Raw genomic sequence first — 9,686 nt, forward strand, 5'->3', positions numbered from 1 at the left:
CCCTGCCCCCCGCCGGCCCCTGTCTGATCTTAAAGCCCAGGTAAAATTAGCAGGCTTGGTGGGTACCCATGCACCAGATGGGAATTCGGCCAGAAAAACGGAGAGCAAGAAAGAAGCGACATGGGGGAATCAGTCTTTCCGGAAACTGATCCCATTTCTTTATTTTTTGGGTTTGCTTATATACCTTTTGTTACACATAGGGATGAATACAGAGTCATGCAGGGGTCAGCAGTTCTGACCTTTATCAAAATCAGGTGCTTCACATAAATGTATAAAAAAAAGGTCTTAGGGGTTTTACATCATCTTCTGGCTATGAGGCCTGCTGACATTTTATGATCCTTTCTTTCTGATAACCAAAAAACTTATTTTTTCCAAGGGTGTTTTTTCTTAAACCAGGCACCACCCTCCAAATAAAGTTGCATTCCTATAGGGTGAGGGTATAGTGAGTTACAATCAAGAAAGCAATTTATTTAACCCAAGGTTAACATGATTAATCTTAAAGGTTAATACTTATTTATCCTATATGCTTAAAGGTTAATACTTATTTCTCCTATATGTTAGTTATATTCATTATAAGGACAGGGAATATGGAGATTTAGCAGCAAACATCAGCCCAACAAATGAAAATCCTTTCCCCAATGTTCCCCTTAAGATCTATTTAGTCTTAAGATAGTGATAAAGTTACATTTTTACATAGCAAGGACACAGTGATTTATAACAAAGTACAGTGATCTATTACAAAAGAGAAAATTCATTAACTCAAAAAGTCTAGTATTGCTAACCTTAAAAACTACTATATTTCCTTTTCTATATTCCAAGTACATTGATTAATATATTCCCAGGTGCCATCATTGACTCAACAAACTCTCTGTGCTGTTTATGGTTGAGAGGTAGTAAACAATCATGTGGTAGTGGCAGGAGTATGGATAATCCTGTCACACAAGCTAGTCTGTCAGCAGAGAGGTTTGACCTGAGACACCCTTGTCACACCCAGGGCGGGATTTAGCAGCAATTATTGGCACAACAAATGAAAAAACCCTTCACCAATATAATTCCTAACCAACCCACTATACTGACAATTTCCAACTTCCCAAAGGAATTTGCCTTTAGTAAGTCTAAAACATCTCGTGCCTCTCAGGTTGGGAATCTGTAAACAATCACATGTGGCCAGACGAACCTATACAGGCAGGCTAGATAACCTTCAGAGGAGTCCATAAGCTGAAACACTCTTGTCATGCCCAGGAATTTTTATTGACTTGGAGCTGCAAGTTAACTCCTTCTCCGAGAGAAATGGTGATGGGGGAGAGCCCCCCGTAAAGTCAGAGGTGTAGGTGAGAGCATAAAACAGACTCTGGTTTTGGGGGTAGATGCTCGGGAACAGGGGGTTTCCTGAGGCTTGATCACGCCTTTGCATATGCCAAGCCTCCTTCCTCATGACCTTTGCCATGGGCGGAGTTCCTCACGCTGGCCCCTGGCAGAAAAGGACACAGAACTGAGCACTGAGCAACTCCAGCATTCGAAGACGGGCAGGGTGGAAAGCAGTCAAAGCAAGCTGAGGGACAGTGGTGAAAATGAAGCCAGCAGAGATCCAGGAAGACAGTGTCCCTGCAGCCCAGGGAACAGGGTGGCTGACAGAAGAGGCTGTGACTGAACCAAATGCAGCGGGAGGGCAAGGGAAATCAGGATTGTGGACTGAGCATCTTGGAGGTCACTGGCGACCTCAGCATTTAAAGTTTTGTTAGGGGAACAGTGGAGGCGGACCCCTGACTGCAAAGGGAGGAAGAATGAGTGACAGCTGCAGGAGGAGAGGCAGGAATGGGAACGACTCTTGGGGCCACTCTGCTTGTAGAAAGCAGAAAGATGAGACAGCACGTGGAGAAAGAAGCAGGAGCAGGTTCAAATACTGATGTAAAGGAAGTGGGAGAGAGAGGAAGAGAGAGGGAGAGGGAGGGAAGGAGGGAGGGAGGCAGGGAAAGAGAGTGATCTGACCAGAGGGTGGACAGTAAAGGATAAAGGCCAGCATAAGAACCCCCACCTGATGCGAAGAGCCAACTCATTGGAAAAGAGCCCGATGCTGTGAAAGACTGAGGGCAGGAAGAGAAGGGAGTGACAGAGGATGAGATGGTTGGATGGCATCATTGACTCAGTGGACATGACCTTGCGCAAATTCCTGGAGATAGTGAAGGACAGGGAACCTGGATTGCAGTCCATGGGGTTGCAAAGAGTCAGACACGATTAAGTGACTGAACGCCAACAGCAACAAGAACTCCCAGGAGGCAGGAGGGCTGCTAATGCCACTGTTCCCCCATGCTGTTGGCAGACTGATTGAGGATTCTTCATGTGAAAGTACTCTGCAAAATATCATCTTCCTGGAATACTCCGACATCCCATTTTTAGAAGAGGAAGCAGAGGCACAGGGAGGATATGTGATTGGTCTAAGTCACACATCGGGGTCTGACTTACAGGCCTTTCTGGAGGAAAGCAATACTGAGTGTTAGAGGTTCATTGGAGGGGAGTGAAGGCTCAGGTTGTGTGTTGGGGCGACTCCTGAGCTATGTGCCGTACCCCTTCTCTCCAGCTTTTCCCATCTCAGGTCACCTTAAAATATTAATATTTTGTTTAATAAAAATATAAAACAACTAAGTACTTTTGAGATTTAAATTTAAAAAAACATACCTTGAGAACTGACTATAGAAGACTCTGCTGGACTTTGAGGGCATGAAGGTGTCTGCTCTCCAGCGGCTCATGGTCTGATGGGAGACAGTCAGGCTCACGGTGACAACGTGATGTGGCAGGTGCTGAACTTGCACTTGAGTGGAGACTCTATGGTGGTGAAGAGGAGGGACCTCACACACTAAAGAATATTTCAGGAGGGTCTGGCAGTTGGCCTGGAGGAGAAGGGTGAGAAGGGGAGCATGCCAGGCAAAGAGGACAGGAAGTAGAAGAAGGTAGTAAGGCAGGAGCTGCAAGTGGCTCAGCCTGGCAAAGACATCAGGAGCAAGAGGTGAGAGACAGGAGCTTGGAGAGACAGATGAGGGCAAGCTCATGAAAAGATGTGAATGCAAAACTAAGGGGACTGGACTTTCCTTGCAGGGATGGGGGATCCATGGAGGGTCATGAGCAGGTAGGTCTGAAAGCCAATACCATCAACAGTAAACTCTGCAGGGTAAGTCTAAGGGTTGGCAGATCCATTAGTTGACCGTGGATGCCAGAAAGGGCCTGGTCATCAGTAAAGAGACAAAGAAACCTGTCTACATGAGGTCAAGAGGGTAGAATCCACAGGACTCAGTGGGAGAGTCAGAGTCCAAGGTGATCTCAACTCTCTGGCTTGCATAGAGGGTTGTGTCATTCTCTGAGATGGGGAAGATAAAAGGGGACACATTTGGGTGGAGAAACAATAGGTTCTGATGTAAGCACATTGAGTTTGAGGTGCATGCAGGACTCCCTCATGGAGATGTCCAGTAGGCAGGTGGCAACATGGTCTGAAGGTTTGGAAAGGTCTTGTCTGGAAATAGCAAACTGAAAGGCAAGAACTGTTGAGGAGTTGAAAGAGCTCCCTTGGGGAAGGTGCATGGAGTGAGAAGAGAGCCCGAGGAGCCCACAGATCACCCACACTTAAGGGACCAGAGGGAGGAGACACTGAGCTGCATAAGAAGCAAGCCTCAGAGAGGCAGGAAGAGAATCATGAGAAATGAGACATGATGCCACAGAGGAGAGGGTGCCTGGAAGTAGGATGAGCCTCAGCAGGGCTGAGTACCACAAAGCAATCCCCTTAGCAAGCAGAGGAAAAGTGTCCACTAATCTTAGCAAGATCAGAGTCTTGCTTTGTGAGGGTAATTTCAGCCATGCAGTGCCGACTCAACCAGGTTACAAGGTTTGAGGGTGGTGAGGAGTGAGGAACAGGAAGTAGCCAGTGTAGAAGACTCTTTTGAGAACCTTGCCTGAGCTGAGGAGATTACAGTGGGCAGGACCAAGACAGAAATCCCCAGACATTGCTTCCCCAACGTGAGCCCCACCACCGTCCAGCCACAGAAGGACATAGGACACCTAGTTGAAATGGCCTTTCCTGGGAGACTCAGATACAGACTCTCCTTGACTTGGGGACATTCTACATGAAAAGTTTGTCTGTAGAGTTAGCCACTCACCCCACCTTTATGTTCAAAAAATTTCCAGAAGCCATAAGTATTCATAATAATAGCTTGGGACTTCCCTGGTGTTCAGGTGGTTAAGACTTCGCCTTCCAACGCAGGGGGTGCAGGTTTGATCCCTGGTAGGGGAACTAAATCCCATAGGCCTCATGCCCAAAGAAACCAAAATATAAAAAATATATATATATTGTAACAAATTCAATAAAGACTTATAAAAAATAGTCTACATCATTGAACACTATTAAGCCCTGTGCTGAATATGTTACATGGACTGCTTTATTTAGTCCTCAGGATGACTCTCAGAAAGTGATTTCCAGAGCAGGGAAACTGAGGCTTGGAAGATTTAGTGAGTCACATGGATAGTGGAAAAGCTAGGTGATGAGCCAGATCCTTCCAACTCCACTGCCTAAGTGCTGGCTACTCCATTCCTCTCTCTCACCGCCTGAACACACTCATTCTGGCCCTGTCACAGCCTCCCTGGTGCCAGGACTCACTCCTTCTGAGAATCCAGTTTGCAGATTGAATCCTCATTCCCTCCTGACTTGCATGCCAGTCTCATGCATTCATGCTCCGTTGCTCAGTCAAATCCAACTCTTTGCAACCCCATGGGCTATATAGCCCGCCAGGCTCCTCTGTCCATGGGATTTCCCAGGCAAGAATACTGGAGTGGATTGCCATTTCCTACTCCAGGGGATCTTCCTGCACAATCCACCACAATGGATTCCAGGCTAACAAAAACAGCTACTCATTTTCTAGGTCCTGTCTCCCCTGCCCTCACTTTGGGCACTAAGTTTGTTGCTTCTTGTTCCTTTTCTCATTCCATCCTCAAGGCAATCCTGTGCAGTCACTATCATTTTGTCTACTTCACAGATAAGGAACTTCAAGTCCAGAGAGGGCAATAACTTGCTTAGGATCACATAGCTGGTGAATGGCAAAGCTGGGACACAAATCCAAGCCTGCCTGATTCTGTTGTTCCAAACACCCTTCCCCCTTTCCATAGCCTCAGGGCAGCAGCTCCCAACTCTCTAGCTTCAGGAACTTTGGACATCGCATCTCAACTGGGAATCCAGTCATTCAGTCAATCATCTATCCATTTAGTATTCCCTGAGTTTGTCAAGTTCCTATTGGTTTCATGAAACTAGAACCCAACAAAATGAGCTGGAACAATAAAGGAGCATATTGGCTCTTTTAGATGGAGACAGGTCTGAAAGAAGGACTGCAAGAACCAAGGCCGTGAGAGCCCAAGTTGGGACCCTCAGCAATGCTACTGTGCTCTCTAAACTCCCCTTCCCTCTGTTGCATTGCTTGGATCCTACATTTAGTGGGAAAGATGACTTGTTCACAGCCTTGGGACTATAGCATCCAACCTTGTGCCTCAGGAGAAAGAAAGCTTCCTCCTCCTGGCATCTACATATCAATCCCAGGGAAAGAGTCTGACTGGCCCTGTTTGGGAATGTGCCCACTCCTTGAACCAATTACTGGTGCTGGAAAATAGAGTTCTATGATTGGTGGAGTCTGGATCACACACCTACCTGCTGGCAATGGGGTGGGGATGGGTGGGAATAGTGGGCACTTTAACAGACATCTCACCAGGACTATGTGGCAACAGGGAGGAATTTCCCAAAAGAAAGGGATACCTGAAGTGGGATGATGGAAAACAGGCCAAAGTAAAAGTCACTAGCTGTCAACTCCACTCCATTCCACGGGTTCATGTGAAAGACAAGGGCAGACAGTGTCTGGGAGTTCACAGCCTCACAGGGAAATAGGCTTACAGACACAAAGCCATTAATAAGAGCTGAGAGCAGCTACAATCTATGGAGTGCCTACTAGGTCCCAGGCACTGGGCCAAGTGCTTCCATGTGCTCACAATGACCCTGAAAAGTAGGTACTATTATCATCTCTATTTTTCTGAGTCAAAGAGACAGTAGAAAATGACCCTTCCCCTGCCCCCTACTTTTGGCAAGACAGCCAAAATGGGGGAGAAAAAAATAAAAATGTTTATGGGCTCCTTATCCCTGTTCAGAGAGGTTAAGTGACTCTCCAAAGGTCACACAGCTAGCACATTAAGTGAATACCCTGGGAAACATTTGGTAAAGGGCCAAAAGAGTACTTCTGCTTCTCCCTATTGACTGAAGGACTAGGGAAGGCTCTCTGGAGGTGGGGGTGGGGGTGGACCTAAGCAGAGATCTGAAGGATGGGATATCTGGGCAGATGGCCAGGGAGGCTGAGGGGAAGAGAGGATGGGTCAGTCTCCAAATACTAGGGAAGGTGAGAGCCTGAGTATCACCTCTCCCTGTGGCAGTCCTTTGAAGATTTACACCCAGAGACCCCTGCTTCTGCGACTCCTCCAGCCTTCCCCGACCAGCCTAACTCTTCTTCACGGAGAACAAGAACTCTTCCTCTCCCCGCTCCCCACACATACATTCTCAATCCTGGTTGCCCTCCTGTGGACGTACCCAGTGAATCTGGGTCCTAGACATAGTTTAACCCACACGGAGGACAAGAAATGTCACCTTCCTTCTCCCAAACACCACACTTCTACTAATGCGCTTGTGCGTGCTCAGTCGCTTCAGTCGTGGCCGACTCTTTGCGACCCAATGGACTGTGGCCCACCAGACTCCTCTGTCCATGGGATTCTCCAGCCTAGAATACCGGAGTAGGTGGCCATGTCCTCCTCCAGGCTACAGTGTGACCCAACATCAATTAGATATTAAGTAGTTGCATCCTATCCTTTCAAACTGAGTTCACTGTCTCCTTACACACCCAAGTTCAAGTACACCTACCCCATCCATGATGTGGGCAGATGGTTCCATGGACCCCAGATAAGAAACTCACTTTACTTCCTCAGGCTCAGCCAATTTTTCACTCTGGCTATCCCTTTGCATCATAGCTTTCATGAAAGTGACTGGTGGGGCTGTACAATTCCACTTACATGAGGTATCTAAAGTAGTCAAAGAGACAAACAGCAGAATAGTAGTAGGTGCCAGGGGCTGGGGGGAGGGGGATGGAGAGTTAGGTACTGGGTACAGAATTTTGGTTTTGGTTTTGTGAGATGAAGGGAGCTCTGGAGATGGATGGTGGTGATGACTGGATAACAGTGTGAGTGCACTTCATGCCACTGAACTGTACACTTAAAGATTAAGATGGTACATTTTATGTTATGTGTATTTTACCACAATTTTTAAACAAAGTGATTTGTGAGCCCTCTGGACCCAGCTTCCCAGGAGAACATTTCCCCTACCCCAGGCAGCTGGATTCACACTTCTACAGCTTCTGGAGGACCCAGTGCCTCCAAGGGACCCCTCTGAACACACCTCTGAGAGAACTAGGAGAATAAGTGAAACTGTTAGTACTCACAATACATCACCGTCCCTGGAATTCAAGCCCCCTGTGGGCCAGCCTCAAACCACCACTCAACTCTACCTCCTTTGACCCCTTACCTGCCTCTAGTTCAAGACCTCTACTCCCTTGTCATCTGAACTTTTGACAATGTCACCTATATTTACTAACTCCTATTTCTCACCCTCAATGCCTCACTCAGCCCTCAATGCCTGACAATCTGCTTCCTCCCAACTTCTCCCCACCAAAAAAAAAAAAAAAAAAAACCAACAACAAACAGGATTTCTCTGGTGGTTCAGTGGCTAAGACTCTGCACTCTCAATGCAGGGGGCCTGGGTTTGATCCCTGGTCAGGGAACTAGATCCCACATGCCGCAACCAAGAGTTCACATGCTGCAACTAAAGAGCCCGTGTGCTGCAACTAAGACCTGGGGCAGTCAAAAAACAAACAAACTCTCTTGAGCCCAGGCATGGACCAGATACTCAGCTGTCTTCAGGGTGTCTCCACCCATCCCAAATCAGACTCCTCATCTTCACCCCAGATCTGTTCTTCTAACAGTGGGTGGCACAACTATCTACCTAGTCTCTCAAGCTATAAGCAGAGGCATCCTTGACCACCACTCCCTCTCCAAGTTCAACCATCTTCCAAGTCCTCCCATACTCTCCTGAATGATTTCTTGAAGCATTGCCTCCTCTCCATCCCTACTGCCGTGTAGAGCCCCTCCTCTCTCAGCCTCCTAACTGCTGGTCTCCTGTCAGGGGCCTCGCTTTCAGATCCACCATCCACAAAGCCCTGGAGGGATCTCCTGAGAGGTGAGCAGGACCAGGTTCCTCACTAAGACCACAGCTTCCCACTTTGTTGCTGTTCAGTCTCCCAGTCACGTCTGACTCTTTGCGACCCCATGGACTGCAGCACGCCAGGCCTACCTGTCCCTCACCATCTCCTGAAGTTTGCCCAAGTTCATGTCCACTGCACTGGTGATGCTATCCAGCCATCTCATCCTCTGACATCCTCTACTACTTCTGCCCTCAATCTTTCCCAGCATCAGGGACTTTTCCAATGAGTCTTCACTCTACCTCAGTATAAAATCCAAGCTTCAAACTATGGCCTCTGACTGAGTTTCTCAGGATCTGGTCTTCCTCTAATCCACTTTCCACAGAGCTGTCAAAATATCTCTAAAAGGCCACAGCTGGTTCAAACTCCGCCTCCCCTCACTTCTGCTTTTGAGCCTCTGCTCTTACCCTCCTCCCTGCCTGGAAGCCTCACCCCCACCTCCTCCACACTGACAGTCACCTGGGTAACTCCTACTTCTCCTTTGAGATTCAGCTCAGGGGTTGCCTCAGGGACAGCCTGCCAGCCGCTGGGCTGGGTTGCTCCCACCCCCCTTATCATCGCTTCTAGAACTTGCCTTTGCTCTGCATTTACCACCTGTGAGTTTACTCAGGAATGCCCCCACAAGCTGTGAGCTTTCTGAAATGCCGCTTTTCCTTCCTGTGACCCGAGAGTCTAGCGTGGGGTCTGGTACAGAGAAGGTGCTGAATAAATGTTGAGTGAATGGATAAGGAACTGAACAAAATGACCTGTGTCTAATGTATCTCTTTCATCCATCTGCAGAATCTCCAACTCCAGCCCCATGCAGCCCAGACACAGCCTGGCGGCATACAGTAGGTGCTCAGCAAATGTCGTCGGTATTGCATTTTCTTAATTAATCTGATTTCAGGCCATGTCTGGGAGTAGTTTGAGGTATGACAGGGAGAAGGAGGAAGGTCTGATGCGGGAAATTTGGCCGAAAGGGAAGCCCGGAGCGCACCGCAGTGGGGGCAGGGGTAATGGGGGCTTACGGAAAGGTAGGAACAGAGTAAGCCCCTAGCCCGCTGCCCCTCCGCACCCCGAGGTCAACAGGAGTGCGCTCAGGAGAGTCCGCCTCCAGCCCCGTCAGCACTGGACGCTTCCTCGTCCCCTGGGTGGCGAGACCCCCCGGCTCGCGCGCTCGGTGCTCGGCGCTGGGAGGCGTGTGTGTCGCTTTAAAAGCTCCCTCCCGGCGCGCCGGGCCGGCCCCTTCCCTTACAGCGCCGAGGCGAGCGGAGCCGAGCCAGCCGGGCGGCCTTTGAGGGAGCCAGCGCCCGCCCGGGCGGCCAGTCCGGCGGGGGGCGGCGGGGCGGGCCGGGGGCGGCCGGGGCAACAGGAGTGCGCTCAGGA

The sequence above is a fragment of the Oryx dammah genome, unplaced genomic scaffold (genome assembly GCF_014754425.2).
Source record: "Oryx dammah isolate SB20612 unplaced genomic scaffold, SCBI_Odam_1.1 HiC_scaffold_26, whole genome shotgun sequence".
NCBI lineage: Eukaryota > Metazoa > Chordata > Mammalia > Artiodactyla > Bovidae > Oryx > Oryx dammah.